The sequence below is a fragment of the Macrotis lagotis genome, chromosome 5 (assembly GCF_037893015.1).
Source record: "Macrotis lagotis isolate mMagLag1 chromosome 5, bilby.v1.9.chrom.fasta, whole genome shotgun sequence".
NCBI lineage: Eukaryota > Metazoa > Chordata > Mammalia > Peramelemorphia > Peramelidae > Macrotis > Macrotis lagotis.
In genome coordinates this window covers 234041096-234062315 of record NC_133662.1, presented here as the reverse complement: position 1 = coordinate 234062315, position 21220 = coordinate 234041096, and the positions used below count along the sequence as shown (strand labels likewise).

Below are 21220 nucleotides of genomic sequence, written 5' to 3'. Positions count from 1 at the left end.
AGGAGGCCATTCTTGGCATGAGGGAAGAGGGTATCCTATGCAAAGACATGCAAGAGATGGCTATATATGGAGAACAAGTAAATCAATGGAAATTGGAGGGAAGAGTACATGAAATGTATGTGCTTTATATACATCTCATGTGATCAGACAGAAAGATAACTGAGAGACAGAATTTGACAGACTACATGGTCAAAGATTATGGGAAGCCACTCAGCTTCTTGAGCAAAAGAGTAACAATGGCTAGGCCTGCAAGGTAAGAATATCATTATGAAAACTGCAGGGAGACAATGGGGGAAAGAATAACCATTTTGATGGAACAAATTTTGACCAGGTACTGTTCTAAGTTCATTTACAAATATCACATTAGTGGTATTTACAATCTCTACACTTTTATGGAGATTTGATTGAAGACAGAAGAGACCTGAGACATAGAAGTCAATTAGACCAACTATTCCAGCAATTCAGAAGTAATGAGATGATTGGGGTGGAGCCAAGATGGCTGAGTAAAGGCAAAAATTCCCACAAGGTCTCGCCCAGATCATTCCAAATACCTTTAAACAATTACACAGAGTGGCAGAATCCACAAACAGACTGAGTGAAACAATTCACTGGCCCAAGACAACTTGAAAGATCTGTGGACAAAGTCAAGAAAGGAATGTCCTGGGAGAAAGGGAGAGGTAGAATGGGATGTTATTTCACATAAAAGAGGCAAGGAAAAACTTTTGCAATAGGGAGGAAGAGGGGGAAGTTGAATGGGAGTGAGTGAGCCTTTACTTTCATCAGAAGTAATTCAGAGAGAGGAAATAACATACACACTCAAAGGGGTATAAAAATCTATCTTACCCTAGAGGAAAACAGGAGAGGAAAGTGATAGAGAAAAGGATCAGGGGAGGGGTTTCTAGGTGGTGCAGTGGATAAAGCACCTGCCCTGGAGTCAGGAGTACCTGGGTTCAAATCCGGTCTCAGACACTTAATAATTACCTAGCCGTGTGGCCTTGGGCAAGCCACTTAAACCCATTGCCTTGCAAAAGGTAAAAAAAAAAAAAATCAGAGTCCAAATCCCTTCCTTTTATAGATGAGGAAACCGAGGCATAGAGAGGATAAGTGATTTCCCCATAGTCCCAGATGGTTAGATGTCAAAGGAAGAATTTGAATCCAAGTCTTTCTCACCCCAAGTCCAGCATTCCAACTAGTTATCGGCATTCTGTCTCTCCCATTGGGGAGGGGAGAGGGTGTTGGTGATAAAAGAGAGATCATGGGAGAAGGTAGTCAGATAGAACACACTTTTTAGGAAGGACAGGTAAAAGGACAGAGAGAATAGAATAAATAGAGGTGGGGTAAATAGGATGGAAAGAAATACAGCTAGAAATAGCATCTGTGGGTAAAAATATTGAAGCAATTTCTCTGATGATTCATGATAGAGAAAGAGCTGGTGGTATCTGAATACATACTGAAGCACACTGTTTTTTCTCAATTTTTCTTGAGGTTTCCCTTGGCGGGGGGGATTATGTCTACTTTTACAACCTTACTGTTGTAGTAATGTGTTTCATGGCTACACATTTTTAGCTTACAACATTGCTTTCTCAATGGGGAGAGTGGGGTGGGAAGAAGGGAAAGAATTTGGAACTCTAGGTTGAAATGTTGAAGCTGACTTTTGCATGAAGCTGTGGTAAAAATTTAAAAATAAAATAAAATAAAACTTAAAAGTAATGAGATGGCCTTAGTGTGAGTTGAGAGAAGGTAAGAGGTGTGAGAAATGGAAGGGAAATGATATCAGGATTTGACAATGTGGAAAAAGAGACTGAAGGGTCAAGAGGTATCCTTCAATTTTTGAACTTTCAAAAGAAACATAGGAGTTTGGAAGAATAAAAGACTCAGAGTTGATGATGAGTTCTGTCTTCAACATGTTAGTTTGAATGTCCTAGGGGAAATCTGAATGTAAAATTCACAGTGGACAGAGTTGAATTATGGTACTGGATCTCAGAAGAGAGATGCGAGGATGTAACACATACTTGAAGAAGAGATTGCCTTGTCCCCTTAATTTATCCCTTACCCCAAACTTTTGGTCCAGATCGAGAATTTCTCTTCATTCTATCATCCATGTATATGTATATGTAGACATGTATGTTCATACACACATTCCTGTCCCCAGTGGAAGGAGAGCTACATGAGGCTTAGAGCAAGGGCATGTTTGTAGAGTTAAGAAAGTACTGAATGCTGAACAACATGCTGTCAATAATAATTTACTTGAGGGCTACAGCACATGGAACTTGAGATTCCTCTCTCCTTACCGACACAGGCTCTGGATCCATCACATAAGAATAGGAAAGATGATCCAAGGCAGTTCTGGGTTGGACTAAATGGTCTTGAGTATCTCTTTTGATTCCTTCTCTGAACTCCATCTGCCTAGGGTAGAATCCATATCAGAAAAAATGGAACATCTTTTTAAACATCTATGATCTTTATTTTTAGGAATAAAGCAGTGTGATATCATGGATAGAAATCTAGCCTTGGAGCAGGGAAGACATGATCCTAGCAAATCTCTTAATCCTTCAGAATTACAATAGATTTAGAGTTATAAAGGACCTTAAAATCCATTGGATTTGACACCTTCCCTTTTTTGTGGGACAATGGGGTTAAGTGACTTATCAAGGTCAAGTATGTGAGATTGGACTTGAACTCAGGTCCACCTGATTCCAGAGATGGTGCTCCATCCATATCACCTAGCTACCTGCAAAACATCTTTACAACTGAAGAAACTAAGGGACAAAGTGGTAACTCTCTTTAAGTTACAGAAAAGTGGCCAAGAAGCATTAATTAAGGGGCTATCCTAAACTGAAATTTCAGCCTAGACCAAGGAAATTACAAATAAAGTCTCTATCTGCATGCTTATTAATAGAGAGATTTAGATAGTTTGCTCCATCTGAAAGCATGCCAAGAAAAATGTGCCAGTATGAAATCATAGAGTTAGATATAGGAGATACTTCACAGATAAAGAAATTATGATCCAAAGGTGAGAAATGTCACATTTCTGTAAGTCTGAACTGAAATTTGAAGCTAGATTCCCCTGATTCCAAATTCATTGCTCTTGCTACTAAGCCAGTATCATCAATCTATGGGGTGAGTCTTTTTACTTAATATAGAGATCTCAGAACATTTGGAGGGTAGGGATGAGGTGGCAAGAACAAGAGAATCAGATTCAGCAAAATAAGCATGTTGAGTCTTATTAGTTGATTGGGGAAGTTGATGGAACTGATTATAAATTTACTAATGATAATGATGATGTTTTATCCTTCATTCTATTTGACCCATTGAGGTTTTGAGAGAATTATTTTCTTTTTGCATTTGCCCAATTGAGGATCTGAGAGAATTATTCTCATTTTGTATTTGTCCAATTGATGATATGTGAGAGATTTATTCTCCTTTTGTATTTGTCCAATTGTGCTTTCTAAAGATTTTCTTGTTGCAAGGTATTAATTGTCTCTCCCAAATTTTTAAGCTCCTTCCTTATTTCTTCAAGGAAGTCTTTCTGTGCTGAAGACCAGATCGTATTCTCCTCAGAGGTTCCAGGTCTCTCTAAGTTAGGGTCTTTCCCTTCCAAGAATTTTTCTATGGATCCACCTTTCCTCTGACCCTTCTTCATTTTGCTAAGACCTTGAGTTGGGGAGGGGCTGGTTCCCAGGGGCTTGGTGTTGCTAGAGTCTTTAGAGTGCAATTTCTCTGGCTTGCCAGTAGGAGGTGCTGGTTGCTTTCTCTGGAGTGTCTGTGACCTTGATTGAGGCCTTCTCCCTTTGCTTGAAGGGAGGAGTTGGAGCTATTGAATTCTTTTGCCTTCAATCAATGGTGATCTTTACCCTGGCCTGAGGTCATTTGTCAGCTGGGCTGGTTCTTCTGCTCACACACCTGGGCCTGAGGCAGAAATAGTTTGCATTTGTTTGTTCAGGGAAGAGGTCTGAGTTGTAATGGGACTCAGAGTTCCTCAGACCAGAGGAGCCCAGGGATGGTGTCCGCAGCTCTCCTGCACCAGAACTCTCCCCCCCCCATCCCTGTCTGCAAGCTCCCAGGGGACAGCACCAACACCAGTGCCTTTACTCCTTAGTTGACTCAAGCCCCTGCCATCTAGCCCCACCACTGATCCAACAGGTCCGGCCCTCAGACTCCCAGTTCCAATTCACCTATTAATCTGGTTGATCAAGGGCCGATCCTCCATCTGAGCCCAGACTCACCCACCCGAATTCATCCAGTGCTGCTGCCCAAGACAAATCCTGAGGTAGATGTTCTTTCTCCTGGCTTTTCTTTCTGGGTCTTGTGGATCAGATTTCTTTTAAGAGGTTTGTTTCATGTGAAAATGGGGAAGAGATCAGGAGACTTTAGAACTGTGCCTGTCTTCTCTCCGCCATCTTGGCCGGAAGTCTTTGTCCTTCATTCTAGAAGAACATGAGATCAGGGAGGTGATGCCATGACACGCAAGTGAATTGGATTTGAGTGAAGGGTGCTATGCAAAGTTCCAGCTCACTTTCTCTTCCAGAGTTGCCTGTGTCCAGTGACCAGATATGAATCAGGAGACTGGAGAAGGCCCTGGATGTGAAGCAATCAGGGTTAAGCAATTTGACCAAGGTCACATAGCTTAGTAAGTATCTGAGGCTGGATTTGAACTTAGGTTCTCCTGACTTCAGAGTCAGTGTTCCACCAACTGTGGCATCTAGTTGACATTACTGATGATGAATATGATGATTATTAATCAGTACTTATAATAAATTCCCTAAGGAATGGGAAGTTGGAAGGAGTCATGTCCCCCAAGGTGGTATTCTGGAACCCATTTACCCTAATTATTCTATTTTCTTTCCCAAATGTCAGTACATACACAATAGATCACAAAAAGAGATCTAGCAGGACACAACTGTCAGGCAACTTTCCCAAAAATAGTTTAAAAAAGAAAAAGTTTTCAAACACTTTATAGCTGTTTTTTGAATCATAGGAGGGACTTTAGAATTCTCTCCCCAAGTTATGCTACTGTCCTTGGGAAAGTTACCTATCTCAATGTCCTGTAACTTTTATTCGCCAGAACTTCTCATTCCATCTTCTGTCCAAGTTCTCAAATGTCCAATGTGTACTTGTAGTCAAGTTGAAACATCAGCTTATTTTAGCCCCTAGGAGGAAAACTTCATTCATTCATTTTTGCTAGGCTGTGCCCCTTCTGGGTACCCACTCCTATCTTAGGTGCTGCTAAGGATAGAGAAGATTTAGAATTCAGGAGAATTTCTATTCCTTTGGGAAATATCACAGAATCACAGAATTCAAAATTGGAAAAGACTTGAATGGTGCCCATACCTGTAAAAAAAAATAGCAACAAACCTCTCTATTAAGGTATAACAAAGACAAGTTATCAGTCAATAAAGAAACATTTCTAAAGAAGTTGCCATGTGCTAGATCCTGTACTAAGTGATGGCAATATCAAAATAAGCAATATCTTCCAGCCAGGGTCTTGCTAGAGAAGGAAGCAATGGGTATTCTTATGGATAGACTGAGAAGAGCAGGGTCACACATTCTGCCCCATGTATCCTTGTTAGCCATTCTTTTCAGGGGAAGTCATACATCTATTGAATCAATCAATAGGATTATGAACTAGGTGTGAATAAGTATTGGTTATCTCCTTCCTATCAACCTGAAATCTATTATGATTGTTTGAAGAGACTCAGTAATACTTGGTGGGGCTTATTCCAAACTTAATAGTGGAAGCCTCTAGCCAAGTTCCTTTTTTGTTTCTTTGTTTGTTTGTTTTTGAAAGGCAATGGAATTAAGTGTCTGAGGCCAAATTGGAACTCAGATCCCCCTGCCTCCAAGGCTGGGGCGCTATCCACTGCACCACCTAGCTGCCCACCTAGCCAAGTTTCTACGAAGACATAGTTGCATGATGTAAAGACTATCAGACTTCTTTCTGTGGGGTGGGGGAGGGAAGCAAGATAGGGGGAAAATTGTAAAATTCAAAAACAATTTTAAAAAAGACATAGCTGGGGAATAGGGGAGAGAAAAAATTTTAATCTTCATTCCCATCTCCTCTCCCTCTTTGACCAGAAGGGGATATTTTAAACTTCAAGAGGTTAAAGCATTAGAACTTTTCACTGGTGTTCCAGAAGAATCCTTGTGAAAACAACAGCTGGGGCAGTGTCTTTATTGTGAGCCTAAAATAGACTAGATGTGATAAGTAACAATAAATTCAAGGCTCTACAATAAACCCAGAAGAAAAACCATACCATAACCAAGAAGAACATCTTCAGCCAAAAGCACATAGAGGATATATGGGTAAAAACTTGGTTGCTCCAGGGGCCCTCATATTTGATCCAACTTTTCCCTAGATTCTGTGGATACTTGTGGGACTTGGGACAGAATTTTATTTCAGGGAGGATTCATTTTCTACTAATTGTTCTTACTGTCCCATTATGGTTAATACTGTTTTCTAAAAGCTACTTAAGTCTGACTGACTGACTCATTGATATCTATTAACAATGGAAATGGAAACACACCAGTGGGAGCTTATGAAACCTTAGAAAGTTAACCCTTCTATGGTCTCCCAAGGATACCCTAAGAATTTTGGAGGGAGATTTAGCATCCATGCATTAGAGAGGTAGACTGTCAGTGTAAATGGAGTATTTGGAGAGATCTTCATAATCTGTATATGCAAAACATATAAATATAGACAAAACAAAAGATAGTTATAGGGAATAGGTCAGTGATATCATTTTTATAAGTAACCTCCTGATGAGGAACCTCCCCCCAACCACTGCAGGTTGGCACCTTCTTTGAAATTGGTAGTCTAAAAGAGTTGTCTGGGAAACTGAGGTTGTATCCTAAGTAGAATCCCATAGCTACTGTATGTCCAAGTTATGATTGAAACCCAGATCTTTCTGACTCCATAGTTGGCTATCAATGTACTATATTATGTTAAAGCAAATTCAAGATAATTTGGAAGGGGAAAAAGGATTGAATCCAAGATGACCATCCAAAATGACCAAGAAATGTCCTGCAGGGGCAGCTAGGTGGCACAAAGGATAAAGCACCAGCTCTGGAGTCAGGAGTACCTGAGTTCAAATCCATCCTCAGACACATAATTACCTAGCTGTGTGGCCTTGGGCAAGCCACTTAACCCTATTTGCCTTGCAAAAAAACCTTAAATAAAAAAGAAGAAGAAGAAGAAGAAGAAATGACCTGTAGATAGAGCTTGATATTTCTTAGCCTCAAAGCCCTAGAGCTGGAGAAATGTCAGAGGACTTTTAATCAATTCCTTCACTTAAAAGTGAAGAGGAGCAAAGGAATGTTAGGGTATAGACTCCTCCCCACACCCTCCTCTGCCACCAATGTTGCCTAGGTCTCTGTCATGGAATTTGAAACCTCTACCACATAAACACACACCACCATGGCAAAGCTAAAAATCAAAGTCAAAGAAAATGATTCCTCCCCCAAAGGATATATAAAACAGTAAGAATGAGGTCATATAAGTACATGAAGAAGAATGCAGGGGAGAGAGTTTCCCAGCAGGGAAACACCTAGCAGCTGCTTCCAGAGCACTCAGTCCACAGAAGGTAAAGGGGTGGGGGGAGGCTGTTGAGCCCTTTCTTCTGGCCCTAGGACAGGACTCCTGTGCTTTGTCCACATTAAGACTCTGGTCACAGTCTATTGCCATAGAAAGGACCCTCCTCCCAGCTCCAGGGCAGAGGATCATCCACAGATGAAAACACAGGCCAGGAGAGCAGTCAGAGCCTCCCATTAGACCTTGAAGTAACTGAGGTCCTTAAAGAGGTTTCCCAATAATATTCAAAAGCTCAGGAAGCACCCCAAAACCAGGCACAGTCTGGGGAAATGAGTAAACAGAAAAAAAGGAACCTGACCATAGACAATTTCTTTGGTCCTGTGGAGGATCAAAATATACACTCAGAAGATGAAAAAATCCAAGCTTCTGCATATGAAGACTCCAAGGGATATAGATGTTGAGCTCAAACTATGACAGGACTCAAAAAAAGATTTTAAAAATCAAGTAAGGGAGGTAGAGGAAAAATTAGGAAGAGAAATGAGAGAAATGCAGGAAAAACATGAAAATGAATTCAGCAGCTTAGTCAAGAAGATCCAAAAAAAATGCTGAAGAAAACAACATGTTTAAAGCCAGTTTAGGTCAAATGGATAAAACAATCCGAAAAGTTAATGAGGAGAAGAAAGCCTTAAAAAGTAGAAGTGGCCAGATAGAAAAGGAGATAAGAAGGATCTCTAAGGAAACAACTCCTTCAAATGTAGAATGGAGCTAAAGGAAGCTGATAACTTTGTGAGGAATCAAGACACAATAATTTGATACTAAAGGAATGAAAAACTAGAAGAAAATGTAAAATATCTCATTGAAAAAACAACTGATCTGGAAAACAGATCCAGAAGAGACAATTTAAAAATTATTGAGCTATCTGAAAGGGATGATCAGGAAAAGAACCTTGACTTCATTTTTAAAGAATTTCTACAGGAAAATTGCCCTGCTATCCTAGAAGGAGGGGGTAAAATAGAAATTGAGAGAATCAACTGATCTGCTCCTGAAAGAAATCCAAAAAAAAAAAAAAACAATCCCCAGGAATATTATTGTCAAATCCCAGAACTCCCAAGTCAAAGAGAAAAAATTATAAGCAGTCAGAAGGAAACAATTCAAATGTCATGGAGCTATAGTCAGGATTTCACAGGACTTAGCAGCATCCACATTAAGGGCCTGTAGGGCTTGGAATATAATATTCCAGAAGGCAAAAAAGCTTGGAATGCAACTGAGAATCAACTACCCAGCAAAACTGAACATCCTTTAGCAAGGGAAAAGATGGACATTCAATGAAATAGGGGAATTTCAAATGTTCCTGTTGAAACTACCAGATGAAAAGAAAGTTTGATCTTCAAGTATAAGACTGAGGAAAAGCATAGACAGGGTGGACGAGAAGGGTAAATAATGAGAGATTTGATGATGCTGAACTTTTTGTATTCCTGCATGGGAAGATGATACTAACAATATTCATATGTACCTTCTCATTTATTAGAGCAGTTAGAAGGAACATAGGAGAGAGCTGAATTTGAAGGTATAATATATTGTATAATATATTGTAAAAATGGAGTCAATGGGTGAAAGGGAAATGTACTGGGAGAAAGAGAAAGGAGAGGTAGAATAGGCCAAGATATTTCATATAAAAGATTCAAGAAATAACTATTGCAATGGTATAGAAGGGGGTGAAGGTGAGGGGGAATGAGGGAGCCTTCATTCTCATAGGAAATGGCTCAGAGAGGAAACAGCATACATTCTCAATAGGGTATAGAAATCTAGAAGAATAAGGAGAGAAGGGGAACTGGAAGGTGAGAAAGTATGTAGGTGATAGAGGAGAGGGTGGATCATGGGAGAGGATAGTCTTTTTTACTTTTTGTAAGGTGGTGGGATTTGGTGGCCTCTCTGGAACCATGGAGCTGGGTGGTTGCTGGGTCTCTGGTGGGGGAACATAGACTTGGAGCATCCTGGCCCTAGGGCCAGTGCTCTGTGTGCTACAACCCTCGACTGCCCCACAGCTCATTTTTGAAGAGCGACAGAGCAAAAGGAGAGAGAAAATGTAATAAATTTTAATGGGGAGGAATGGATGAAGGGAATTACAATCAGCAACAGTAACTGTGGAAAAATATGGGAGTAACTTCTCTGAAGAACTTATGATAAAGAAAATGATCCACCCGAGACAGAGATGATGATATTAGAACACAAACTGAAGGATGTGATTTTTTCTCTTTCTTTCACTTTATTTCTCATGAGGTTTTTTATTTTTGTGGGGGAAGTAAGTATTATGTTTACTCTTAGTGCAAGAATATTTTAGTAATGTATAAATAAATAAAAAAAAATTTAAAAGAAAACAAACAAAAAAAGCAGGGGAGAAAAGGTTTCAAAAGAAGAGAAAGTAGACTGTGGTTACACCAGAACAAAAGGTACCACCAGTCAATTTGTTGACACAATAAAGCCTTTACAACTCCAATAAGAAGGTAACTGTGGTTGCCTGCCAAGAAAGTGTCTCACCTAGTCAAAGATGTCATCACACCAGGCAAGGAGGGAGACACTCCAGTGAAAGCAGCAGCTACCTCAACCAAAAGGGAAAGGTTGCAAAGTAGGAACAATGCCAAGGATTACCAAGTGGGAAGAAAACCAAGAAAGAAGACTATCAAGAAGACAGTGAAGACAAGGAGGATGAAGAATAGGTCACCCAAAGTCACAAAATTGGGGAGAATTCCAGCCAAAGATGGGGAGGAAACTTCAGAAGGATGAAGATAAGAACTCTGAGGAAGAATCTATGAATTCCTACCAAAAGGAAAGCTATTTCTTCTTTTTTAAATTTAGTTTTTTTCCAATTTCATGCAGAGAAAGTTTTCAACATTCATCCTTTTGAAAACTTGAAATTCCCATTTTTCTACCACCCTCCCTTTCCCCCCAGTTCCCTACGGCAATGTACAATCTGATAAAGCTTTTACATGTGCAATCACATTGAACAGATTTCCATATTAATGATGCTGTCAAAGAGAAATTGAGCTAAAGGGGAAAACAACCATAAGAAAGGAAAAACATGAAAGAAATTCTGAAAAAACGAACATTCTAATACCTTCCCTTCCCTCCTACTTCCTTAGGCACTATATAATCTGATATAGTTTGCACATGTACAATCATGTTTAACATATTTCCATATTTGTGATGTTAAGAAGGAGGAATTGAGAAAGGAAGGGAAAATATAAAAGAAGTTTTAAAAAAATTAACATTGATATTTTGCTCTACATTTAGACTTCATGGATATGGGAAGTATTTCCCATATCAGATCTTTCAGGATTGTCCAAGATCACTGAACTGCTGAGAGGAGCTAAGTCTATCACAGTTGATCATCACACAATGTTGCTATTACTGTGTATTGTGTACTGTGCTCTCCTGGTTCTGTTCACTTATCACTCAATATCAGTTCCTTTAAGTCTTTCCAGGTTTTTCTAAAATCTGTCTTCTCATCATTTCTAATAAAATAATATTCCATTAAATTCATATACTGCAACTTGTTTAGTCATGCCCTAATTGATGGGCATCCCCACAATTTCCAATTCTTTGCCACCACAAAAAAGAGTTGATATTAATATTTTTTGTGCATGTAGGCCCATCCCCCCTTTTATGATCTCTTTGGGGTATAAACATTGTAGTGATACTATGGATCAAAAGAAGATCAATTTATTGCCCTTTTGGCATAGTTCCAAATTACTCACCAGAATAATTGAATCAGTTCACAACTCCACCAACAATGCATTAGTGTCCCAGTCTTCCCATATCTTCTCTCTATCATAGAATAGTTTCCTTTGTTTGTCTTTTGTCATGATAGGTGTGAGGTTGTCAAAGTCCATTTAATTTGCATTTCTCTAATCAATAATAATTTAGAGCAGTTTTTCAGATGACTAGAGATGATGATGATATTTGTGCTTTATTCTAGAAGACCATGACAACAAGGGAGGTGATGCCATGACAAGAACATGAATTGGATTTGGGTGAGGGGAGCTATACTAAGTCACCAGCCTCACTTTCTCCTCCCCTGGACAGATATGAATCAGGAGGAATGGAGATAGTACTGGATATGAGGCAATCATATGTACTTGCATTGATTTTATTTGTACAAAATATTTTTTTTAATTTAATGTAGTCAAAATTATCCATTTTGCAGTTTACAATGTTCTCTATCTTTTGTTCAGTCATAAACGCCTCCCCTCTCCATAGATCTGATAGACTGACTATTCCTTGTTCCCTAATTGACTTATGATATCAGCCTTTATGTCCATAGTCTGTATCCATTTCAACCTTAATTTTGGTATAATGTGTGAGATGTGTTGGTCTACCTTAGATTTGCCAAACTTTTTCCAGTTTTCCCAGCAGTTTTTGTCAAATAATGAGTTCTTCTCCCAGATCCTAGAGTTTTTAGATTTATCAAACAGTAGATACTATAGTCATTCACTACTGTTTCTTTTGTATCTAATGTATTCTACTCTATTTCTTAGCCAGTACCAGAAAGTTTTAGTGACTGCCACTTTATAATATAGTTTTAGATCTTGTATTGCTAGGCCATCAAGAAAGCTATTTCTATTAAAAAAAACACTCATGGGAAAGCTGGAAAAGTCAAGGAATCAGATGAGGAAGAGGAAAAGATTTTAATAAAAAGGAGGAAAAGGAGGAGGAAGAAGAAAAGGAAGTGCCCATCAAAAAAGCAATAAGGAAGAGGAAAAGTGAAATGGGTAAATGGACTTGAAGCCAAAAAACAGAAATTGGAAGTTGAAGCAATTACAAATTTCAATCTCTTCACTGATAACCTGAATTTCAACAAAAGTACTTCTAAACTAAAAAGTGACATCCAGAATTTAATTGAAAGAAAGGATCTTAGAAATGCAGACATCTGCATTGATGCCAGCAAGAAGTTTATGTGGAAGAAGCAAAAGTAACTAAAAAAAGACTGAATTTAAAGGTGTTCATCTAGCATCTTCCTTAAAAAATAATTGGGGGGGGTGGCTAGGTGGCATAGTGGATAAAGCACTGGCCCTGGAGTCAGGAGTACCTGGGTTCAAATCCAGTCTCAGGCACTTAATAATGACCTAGCTGTGTGGCCTTGGGCAAGCCACTTAACCCTATTTGCCTTGCATAAACCTAATTACTAGAGTAGAAATAACAACAAGGCAACAGACTCAAAGAAACTGAGTAACCTTACCTTCAGTGCTACTGGATAAAGTCTGCAGGAAATATTTGAAAAGGATCAGCTTATCCCAGAGCAGTAAAGGTTAGTCTAAAAGATACCTGTACATTTACCTCTGTAGAAGATGCAAAAATAAAAAGTTTTGAATTCTTATAACAGTATAGAAATTAAAGGCAGAGCAATGAAGCTAGAGTTAAAGGGATAGAAGACAACTGATACAGCAGCAAGGAGTTAGCTGGTCCTTTGTTCATCAAATGTCAGAAGAAACATTGAAAGACTCTTTTCATGATTCTATTGGTGCCAAGATGCTCACAAGTAGGGAGAAAGAGTTTAGTTTTGTAGACTTCATATAATGCTTAAAACCAAGGGGAAAAAAGCCAGGGAATATGGTAAGTTTGAGAGGAAAGACGTTAACTCTAGACTGGGTCAAGTCCAATGTCTTTGGAGGTTTTAATAGTCACTGTGGTGGTGGTTGTGGGTTTGGTGATGGAGAAAGTAGTAGAGGAACCCCAAGGGACTTAGGTAGCAGAGACCAAGGAAGTTGGCCTTCTGTAAGTTGGGTTCTGAAGAGGCTGAGACAGAGGAAAGAACAAGTCAATAACAAAAGAAGATGATGTTTGAATAGTTTTTCCTCCATTTTCTTTTCCTCTACTATTTGAATGGATTCAGGAGGTTTTAGCCCTGTCTTCTAATCACTGGCAGATCCTTCTGAGGACATTCCAAGACAAACATGTAGCCCAGATGTCTTCTTTGAAAAACATGGATGACATTTCAAGGGAGAGAATGTACTGGTTTTGATTGGCTGGCTGGTCCATGTAAACATTTTGCAGAGACAGGTGATAGATATGGAACCTAATTTGTCTATGAGGTGTCTCAAGTATAGAACATCATACTGCATATACAGGACCATTTTTCCTTCATGTATCTGTAATAACTTTTTGTTTCATTTTTAACATCTCTTTTCCACTGTAAATAAAAAAGGCAAATGTTTTCTCATGACTCCTGCTTCAGCAAACTGTCTTAGCACATATATAAAAGGACATAAACTAGAAAAAATAATAAAGTGTGACATAACCCACTACCTCCTAAGGCAACTTCCAGTATAGAAAATCATGCTGACTTGACTCAGTGTTCCAACCTTGACAACAGTCAAAACTGTCAAAACTGTCACCCAGTCTATAATTTTTAATTATTTACTAACAACCCTGTAGCCAATGAACCCCATCTGTTACTTACCTGCTACCTTGGGGAGAAGTTAAGATGTAATGGTCTATCACTTTTGTTGATGCAGACCTCTCTGAATTGACTTAATTTCATTACAAAAGTTATCAATAAAAGTTGGCTCCCTTTTGAACATCTTGCTCATCTCTAGTGATCAGTTGGTCAACCTGTTGCTATTTTGATGTAACATAATAAACACTTTTAATTCACTTTGTCCTGAGTTCTGCCTCATAAATCAAGGTGAAAATCCAAAGAATTTCCTCTTAACACCATTTTCCAAAAGCTCTCATAATAAGAAATTGATGTTTTTCCTTGTCACCAAACCTAAATTTCCTCCCTGTAAATTTTCACCCAATACTCAAGTTTCTGTCCCCCAAAACCAAACAGAGGACAGATATCCCTTCAAATGCCCAAAGACAACTATCTTGTTCTCTTTGAACTATCTTCTCGTAGCTAAATAAAAAATAAACACTGTGGCTGAGTCCTTTAAAGTGTCTCTTATGACACTGAAAAAACCTTGTGTTCTAGGTGCTGTTGTCATACTCATTCTATAATTAAGAAAACTGAGACTGTGAAAAACATTCTAAATTATTGATTAGAAAAAATCGAATTAAAACAACTCTGAGGTGCCATTTCACCTATCAAATTGACTAATAAATGGGGCGGCTAGGTGGCGCGGTGGATAGAGCACTAGCCTTAGAGTCAGGAGTACCTGGGTTCAAATCCGACCTCAGACACTTAAAAATTACCTAGTCGTGTGGCCTTGGGCAAGCCACTTAACTCCATTGCCTTGAAAAATCTAAAAAAATTGACTAATAAGACAAAAAAGGAAAATGATAAATGTTGTGAGAAAATTGGGACACTAAAACACTGTTGGTGGAGTTGTAAACTGATCCTACCATTTGGAATTGTGTACAAAGGACAATAAAACTGAATATATCCTTTGACCCAAAATTACCACTGTTATCTCAGTATCCCAAAGAAATCATAAAGGAAAAAAAAGACTCGCATGTACAAAATACTGAGTTACTATGTTTCTCCATATATAAAAACCACCTGAATTTGGGGGCCCAAAATTTGAAAAAAAATTATACAAAGTTATTGAAGTCAAGTTTTATTCATCATAAAATTCATACAACTGTCAAAACTCCCATCTATTAGCTTATCCTCATCTGTGTTTGATGGCAAATCACTGTCTTAGGAGAGGAGAGGCTCTGACTGCTCTCCTATCTGTGCTCTGGTCTGTGGTTGACCATAAGCTCTCCCTGGGCAAGTCTGGTACATGGATGCATGCTTAGTCCATTCCATTTCAAGAACCTGAAGCACCAATCATGTCTTCCTTTGAAATCAGTCACTTCTTTTTCATGAGCAATTCTCCTTGACTCATGCTAAACTATCTTTGTGGACAGAGGAATTCCAATTGCCTTTTGCTCTTCAATCCATCTCCTCTTGAAATCAGTTCATGGCCTTCTTCTACAGTGGTATTTTCAATAGGGTTTCTTCTTCCTGAAGCCAGTCTTGGATTGTTTTCTCATTTGGAGGAGGAGACCAAACTGACATTCAGCAGTCCAATTTCCATTGACTTTTACAAACTGGATCATTTTGAATTGGAATTCAGCACTGGATGAAAATCTTTTCTAAGCCATTTCTGGGCAGAACACAGCAAAATGTAACCTAATGTACCAGTAAGGAGCACAAAGACAAGAAGCTCAGAAAAGTGGGAAATGCAAGTCAAAACATCTACAACCATTGTTACAAATGCTCCCACCTTTTAGACCCCAAATTTTTCAAAAGTGGGTGCATCTTATACATGGGGAAATGTATAAGTAGAACATGTAATGACAACATTGTGTGATTATAGCTCTGCTCAACTATATAATGGTCATAGACAATTTAAAAAGATTTCTTATAGAAAATGTCATCTATATTCAGAGAAAGAACTATGGAGTCTGAATACAGATCAAAGCATATGATTTTCACTTTTTAAAAATTTATTTTATATTTTTATTCTTATGGGGTTTTTCCATTTTTTCTGATTCTTCTTTCACAATATGACCAATATGGAAATATGCTTAACAATGGTATGATTCTTATCCTTTGTTATCAAAGAAGACAAAAATGACATTACTATATTTGAAACAAATAACAGTGTGTCCAACTGTAGCTGATCAGCCCAATATGAGCTCAGAATGCTGTTATCACAGGTCAGGCACAAACAGTCCATGTGAACATTATAGATGGGTATTCTAAACTTATGTATGTCACATTTCCATTCAGCTGCTTCAATTCTGCCCTTTTCATAGAGTGCAGCACCTTCACTGATGAGGGTATGCCATGCTGGACAGTCCTGTGCCAGTGTCTCCCATGGTGTACAATCAGTTACACAGGTTTTTTGTTTTTGTTTATGCAAGGCAAAGGGGTTAAGTGATTTGCCCAAGGTTACACAGCTGGGTATTATTAAGTGTCTGAGATCACATTTGAACTCAGATCCTCTTGATTCCAGGGCCAGTGCACCACCTAGTTGCCCCAATTCCAACGTTCTTTTTTTGTTGGGTTTTTTTTTGTTTGTTTTTTTGTTGTTTTTTTTTTTTTTTGTTTTAGTTTTTGCAAGGCAATGGGTTTAAGTGGTTACCCAAGGCCACACAGCTAGGTCATTATTAAGTGTCTGAGGCTGGATTTGAACTCAGGTACTCCTGACCCCAGGGCCAGTGCTCTATCCACTGTGCCACCTAGCTGCCCCAATTCCAAAGTTCTTAAGAGATCTTCAGGGTATTCCAGAATTTCTTCTTCTGACCCCTTGTGAGTGCATGCCTTGTGTGAGTTCTCCATAGAATAGTCTATTTGATAAGTTTTGTTTAAAAGTAATTTTATATATATAGCCTATATTGGACTGTTTGCTATTACAGAAAGGGAGATGGAAGGGAAGCAGGTAGAAACATGTGCAATTCAAAATGTTACAAAGGATGAATGTTGAAAATTATCTTTATATGTTATTGGAAAAAAACTAAAATATTTTTAAATGATATCTACATCAAAAAAAAGTAAAGAAAACTGAGGCAGACAGAAGTTAAATGACTTAGTCATTTATACCTTAGGAAATGTCTGATACTGAATCTAGATCAAGTGCTCTATTCACTATTCCCATGAGTTTTCCCCAATTTCTTTGATAGCTCTTCGTATGTCATCTATAAATTTTTCTTATTGCCCTTCTCTGGAACCTCTCTAAATTATCAGTGATGTTGCTAAACAATCATTCCTAGAAGTGTTCTAAAGGATCCAAAGTTTCTTCAGCAGAACTCACCTCCTTATTTCTGGAAGTGATGCTTCTTTTAATGCAAATTAAGATTTTTAGACTATGGATTCTAGATTTGACTAATGAACATGGAACAACTAAATAATATCACAAGGTGATCCTCCAGGGTTATTCCTCCTCTTCCTCTTCTACCTCTTCTTCCCCTCCTGCTAATTCACACTTCTACTAGCTTACTTAGGAGCCAGGACAACCTTGTGCTTTAGTATTAAAAAAAAAAAAAAGGAAGGGGATAGGGAAGAAGCCTTTGTTTCCAGACAATTTGCTAATAGGTATTTAATTGTTAAGTGGGAGATCAAGATTAGAGCCAGTGTACTTTGGCATTAAGGAATAAATCAGTTAACAAAGGGATTGTATCCACAAAGCACAATTAGCATAATAGAGAAAGTTGAATCTATAATAGGGAGAGCAAAAAAGATTTAAGTTTAGATAAAAACAAATAAACTGTGCCAAAACTGTAAGAGCTCTTTACAAAGTAAAGCTGAGTCAGAGATTAAATTGGTGATAATGGTTTGTCTCAGGGGAAAACTTTCTGGAAAAGAGAGAGGGGGGTCATGGAACACAATTTTATGAGACAGACAGAATATTTGGCATTGGAAATTTCTATACAACAGAGCACTTTAACACCTAGGAAGAAAAAATTTATAAATGCTATCACAGTTGCCTAGCATAACAAATCCTTAATGATCAGGACCTTAGGTCTAGTTCTGAAAGGAAAGTCAGAATTATCCATCCATTTTTTCAGATAAGGAAAACAAGTCTCAAGAAGCTTAAGCAAATGATTTGTCCAAGATCACACAAATATTAAGTAACAGAAGTGGGATTTGAATATTGGTTCTCTTACTTCAGGGCTTCTTTCCACTGACCAATATCACCTCCTCTATTACTCTGCTGCTTGTTAACTGAACTATGCATTTGTCTTTTGGGAACACTCTTTGATTGCTTTTTTCCTAGCCTTGTAAGATATTTTTCATAGTTTGATTGGTATGACAATAATTAAATAGATAAATTTGGGTGAAATGGTCCTTTTATTATAATGGTTTGGCCTATCCATGGGCAGTTGATCTTTTTCCAGCTGATTAAATCGGTCTTGATTTTTGTGAAGTATTTTGTAATTGTGTTCATAGAGTTTCTAGGTTTGTCTTAGCAGACAGACTCTCAAATCTTTTAAAAAGTCTTCAGTTATTTTAAAAAGGAATTTCTCTTTCAGTCGCTTCCTTCTTGATTTTATATAGAAATGCTGATGGTTTATGTGGATATGTTCTAAATTCTGAAACTTGCTAAATTTGTTCAATTGTTTTAACTGGTTTTTTAGTTGATTCACTAGGATTCCCTAAGCATACTATTTTTATCATCTGCAAAGAGTGACAGTTTGATTTTCTCATTCTAATTCTTCCAATTTATTTTTCTTCTCTTATCGTTGTTATATTTATATAGAGATATTATAATATATGCTATATTATATTTCTAATAAAATTTTTAATAGTAGTAGTGATAATGGATGTCCTAGCTTCTTATTGGGAAGGCTTCTAGTTTATAGACATTATAGCTAAGTGGTATAGTGGATAGAACGCTGATTTGAAGCCAAAAGGTTGGGAGTTCGAATCTATCTTAGGCACTTGATACTTACTAACTCTTGGACAAGTCACTTAACCCTGATTGCCTCACATCCAGCGCTATCTCCAGTCATCCTGATTCATATTTGGTCATCAGACCCAGAAGACTGGAGAAGAAAATGAGACTGATACTTAGCACAGCAAGCCCTCACTCAAATCCAACTCATATGTTTTGACATGGCATTACCTCCCTTGATATCATGGGCTTCTTGTCATCATCATCATAATCATCATCATCATTATCATCAGATAGATACTATTTATTTTGGGAAGCTAGGTGGTCCAGTGGATGCTGGATTAGAGGCAGCAAGATCTGAGTTCAAATCCATCTTCAGATACTTACCCAACTGTGTGGCACTGGACAAATCCCTATTTGCCCCAGTTCCTTATCTGTAAAATGGGGACACACTAGATATGGAAAGGGCACTTCAGTATCTTTGGGCAAAAACCCAAGATTGAACAAGAAATTAACATCATTTTAAGGAATCTTTCATTTATTTCTATATTTGTCTAGTGTTGTATTTGATTTTTAAAAGGTCCTTTTTGGCTTTTCTAGGAATTTTTGGTAGACTTGTATCCAATTAATTTTTTTCTTTCCTTTCAAGCTTTGCTTGCATCTGTTTTGACATCAATATCATCTTCTAAGTTTGTCTCTTGATCTTCTCTGTCACCATGGTAACTTTTAATAATCTGTTTCTATTTTTAGTGTGCTCATTTTTCTAGCCTATTCCTTGACTTTTTACTTTAGGTTAAAGTTGAACTCTATTTCCAGGTGAAGGGGACACTGTCTCAAGTTTAAGGGTATTTTTTGTGCTTCTATTTTCAGAGCTAGTTCTGAGGATCTGTGAGCTTTGGGTGCTTTCAAAATGGTATGAACCAAGGAGCAGTGTGGTCACTGTTCTGGCCTGTGTTCTAGCATTTACCCAGGAAGGGACCTTGCTCCCCTTGCTAGTAAACACTAGCACTCTTGATGACTTTGGAACTGTGCTCAGACCCTGCTCCCTTGTGACTGACTATCAGCCCAGAACTGGATGTGATCCATAACCCCTTGCCAATCTCTGGACCAAGAGCTGCCAAAGCTGCTGCTACTGGTATTGCTGTGTGGCTGCAGTTGTTTCCACTACATGAGTATGCTCCACACAGGCCTCCACCTTTTTCTTACAGACTTCATCTGAAGACCTAAGTTTTCTTAAGGTTGGAAAAATCTCTTGCCTTGATCTTTTGTTGGCTTTGTCACTCTAAAACTTGATTTGAGTCAATATTTTAAAGTTATTTAGAGGAAAATGTTGAGAGAGTTCAGCAAGGTAAATTCAACATACTGGTTCTATCCTCAATACTTTCTCAACTTGTCATCTAGATGAACCTTTATCTGAGGTATCAGGTTTCTTGAAACTGCCTTATCCCTGAAGGAAACTTGGCTGCTTAAGTTCTGAGATGAGTTGTATCTAAATGTTAATTATAGAACTCTTTTCTTCTGTCATCATCAGCTCTTTTCAATTACTATCTCTATGCAGATGACTTCCACACTTAGGTCTGGTCTTTGTGACACTCCGGAGTTTCATTTCTGCATCAGCAGCTGCCCATTGGACATTTCAAATAGGTATCTTGGAGACATCTCAAACTCAATTTTTTTTAAATAGAATTCATTATGCCCCCCCAATTCATTCTTTTACAAGCTTCCTTATTATTACCAAGGGCACCACCATCCTTTCAGTCATTCAAATTAAAAAAATATATATTTAGCATCATTCTCAACTCCTCACTTTTGCTGACTCCACATTACCAATAAGTTGCTAAATCTAATGATTTCAATGTTTTAAACATTGTGCAAACATGTTGCCTTCTCTCCATTCACACAACCACCAATTTATTTGAATCCCTCATCACTTCTTGCTTGGGCCCCTGCAGTATCTATTAATTAGTTTCCCTGACACCTTTCTCTATTCTAATCCAATCTCTATATAACTGCCACAGTGATTTTCCTCATGCTTGCCTCATTATGCCATTCTCCCCCATAATGACTTCCTCATCTCTTTAGAATCAAATATAAAACCCTTTCGCAACTGGGCGCCCGCCTACATTTCCAGCTTTCTTACACATTCCTCCTCTCCTAGAAAGAATTCTACGATTCAATGAACTTGCTATTCCTCATGCGTCATACTTGGCTCTGCCATTTCCATGCCTAAGAATGATTTATATATCAGATCTTATCATACCATGCAGTGTAATATAAATATAATAAAATATAATATAATTAATATAACACAATATGATAAAATATAATGTGGAATAACATAGCATCACATAACATAATATAATGCAAA

At 38.0% G+C, this 21220-nt stretch overlaps 1 protein-coding gene across 3 annotated transcripts in view; it reads right to left on the bottom strand.

Annotated features, from left to right (window-relative positions):
- The window catches only part of LOC141490136 (C-C motif chemokine 3-like), an 84823-nt gene extending 70408 nt beyond the window's left edge, over positions 1-14415 (bottom strand). For all 3 annotated transcript variants that reach the window (XM_074190392.1, XM_074190390.1, XM_074190393.1), the window contains exon 1: positions 13986-14415. The gene's annotated coding sequence lies outside the window, so the exon portion shown is untranslated. The remainder of the gene's footprint in view (positions 1-13985) is intronic.
- Between the last annotated feature and the right edge of the window lie 6805 nt (positions 14416-21220).